This window comes from Epinephelus lanceolatus, chromosome 6 (genome assembly GCF_041903045.1).
Source record: "Epinephelus lanceolatus isolate andai-2023 chromosome 6, ASM4190304v1, whole genome shotgun sequence".
NCBI lineage: Eukaryota > Metazoa > Chordata > Actinopteri > Perciformes > Serranidae > Epinephelus > Epinephelus lanceolatus.
Genome location: NC_135739.1, coordinates 12,845,153 through 12,848,136, shown reverse-complemented (window position 1 = coordinate 12,848,136; position 2,984 = coordinate 12,845,153). Strand labels below are relative to the sequence as shown.

At 44.8% G+C, this 2,984-nt stretch overlaps 1 protein-coding gene across 1 annotated transcript in view; it reads right to left on the bottom strand.

Moving 5' to 3' along the window:
* Positions 1–2,984, bottom strand: part of yjefn3 (YjeF N-terminal domain containing 3) — a 79,620-nt gene that overhangs the window by 7,090 nt on the left and 69,546 nt on the right. The window lies entirely within an intron of this gene.

Below are 2,984 nucleotides of genomic sequence, written 5' to 3'. Positions count from 1 at the left end.
CTGTTATCAGCAAATCATTTTTTTTCCCACATACAATAAAAATAAACAATAGATCTATTCAGAACAATGAACCATGGATCATCCACAAAACACACTGTTGTCAGATTTCAATGGGACTATTTCTTTTGTTAAAATAGTTCCAATTGAAACTGTTGACAGTGACGTCTGTGAGTATCTGAGTCACTGTTTCTGGAAAGACACATTGTTATTGAATTGCTGTTGTTGCTGTTGTGCTGCGTCACGTGGAATCAGGCAGATGGTAGATGGCACACTAGATATCATTATAGTGGACAGGAGCAAGACGGCCAAATTAGGTTAGGACGGCAGAGAATACCGGCAATTGTAATGGGAGATAGCATTGTCATTCAAAGTTAAAATATGTGCAAAAATGTTTTTGCTGTTCTGAAAGACGGAATTTACAACCGGATGTTGTGTTGCTCCCTAAAAACGTGGGCAATTTGGACAATTACTGGACACTACTAGAATAATTACATAAAATAATACACACAAAATAATTTTGTTTATTATATTTTAATTCCCAGAAACTGGTGGATTGCCCCCTCTTGGTTGGGAGTGAGTTACTGCCTCATGCAGGAGTTCAAGTATCAAGTATCTCGGGGTCTTGTTCACGAGTGAGGGGTATGATGGAGCGTGAGATGGATCAGCAGTTTAGTGCAGCCTCTGCAGTGATGCGGGCACTGCGCCGGACCGTTGTGGTGAAGAGGGAGCTGAGTCAGACGACAAAGCTTTCGATTTACTTGTCCATGAGCTCTGGGTAGTGATCGAAAGAATGAGATCACAGATACAAGCGCCTGAAATGAGTTTCCTCTGTGGGGTTGCTGGGCTCAGCCTTAGAGATAAGGTAAGGAGCTCAAACATCCAGAAGGGAGTTCGGAGTAGAGCCACTGCTCCTTCACGTCAAAAGGGGTCAGTTGAGGTGGTTCAGGCATCTGATCAAGATGCCTCCTGAGTGCCTCCCGCTGGAGGTGTTTCAGGCACATCCCACTGGTAGGAGGCCCCGGAGTAGACCCAGAACACGCTGGAGGGATTACATATCTCGTCTGGCCTGGGGATGCCTCGGGGTCCCTCAGGAGGAGCTGGAAAGCATTGCTAGAGAGAGGGATGTCTGGGGTGATTTGCTTGACCTGCTGCCTCCGTGACCTGGCCCGGATAAGCGAATGAAAATGGATGGATGGATATTTTATTTCCATTCTTTGTAAATAATTCCACAACACCATTGCAACATATTGTCATGCATGTTTTGTTTTACTGTCCTGCCATTACCCAAGAGGGTACTGCCCATGTGTTGTCTACCATCTGTCTGATTCAATGTGAACATAGCATTAGCCATGCTAGCAGTTTTCCACAGGGGTGGCAATGTTTATCCCATCCTAATCCTTGGATGTTTGGTTCACCACTTTGGTCCTGACTATAATGTCTCTTACAAACTATTGGATGAATTGTCATGGAATTTTATACAGACATTTATATTCCTCAGAGGATGAATCTTACTGACTCTGCTGATTCAGTGATTTCTCCTCTAGCACCACCACGAGGTTCACATCTGTTGGTTTTAGTGAAAAACATCACTTAAATAAATAGAAGCAGGTCTTTCAGATGCGGCTGAGCTGACGCTGCACTACAAAGGAAGTGATCCGTCAGGTCAGACTGACTGCTGCTTCCTCGGGGATCCTAAACCAATCAAACATCCACAGCCACTCATCACCTGACGTCATCTCCATCGTGATCTCCACAGAGCACAGAGCAAGCAACTGAGCCAAATACAATCCACTGTGTGTCTGTCTGTGTGTGTGTGTGTATGTGTGTCCCCCTCAGGGGCTAGCCAGCGGCCCCAGCATGCCCTTGACCTCATCAGCATTACACCGTCTAACAGTGTGAAACTAAGGAAGGGCCTGAAATGACTGTCAGTGTCACTGAGCATGAGCAGAAATGAGCCGTGAGACAGAAACAAGCAAAGGGTACCGACGAGGTGTTTCTCCAGTTAATGCTCACGTTTAACGGGGTTACACTTCCTCTCCCTGAGGAATGATGGTGTCTTGTAGCATTTTGTTTTTGTACACAGCCCATTAGAAATGGAGGGATGAGGTGTGTAGCACAATTCAGTCTTGAACTTTTTCTCCTGTGAAGGGTTTTTTGGGGGAGTTTTTCCTTATCCACTGTGAGGGTCTAAGGACAGAGGGATGTCGTATGCTGTAAAGCCCTCTGAGCCAAATTTTGATTTGTAATAATTGGATTGAATTTAACTGGTGAAATAACTAAAATTTCGACAAGACTTTCAATACGTGTGTCAATATCTCATTTGTTACCTGTGTGCTCCAGTCCTGTTAAATCATGGTTTTCTGGTTGTATAATGAAGAAAATTTTTAATTTGTTCGGCAGTCATAATGTCACTAACATCAGGCAGTAATTGTCCGTAGAGCACACACGTAGTGAGCCAAACGTTACATCGTGTCCACTTGTTTTAATGTGAAAATTACACCAGAACTGACATGCATACAACTTGTTTATTCTTCTCATCCAACTTAACTTTGATCAAGGAATATCTTTGTCTTCCAGTAAGCAGCACTGTGTCCACTACCATACCTAACAGTGGAAACAATCAAAGATGCACGACAGACTCGGACACAGCCTGCCTTTATGAACACGGACATCTCGGAGTGACGTGAGAAGCGAGTTGGCCCGCCTGCCTACAGCTGATCATTCATTTCTATGCTCTGTCTAATCACATTCGCACCTCTGCATCAAGGGGCTCACGGCAGTGTGCATGTGTGTGTCTGTGTCTGTGTTAATGTGCGTGTCTCACGTGTATGCTTGCATGTCTTCCTGCTGACAGGGATCACATCGCACCATGAAAAACATACGCTCTTACACCGGGAGAGCGGTTCGCAGTCCAAAGTAAGTACTCAAATTTCTCAACTTAGAGCGAAGTCAGACAAGTGTGGTCCCAGTCGGCCTACTGTGGA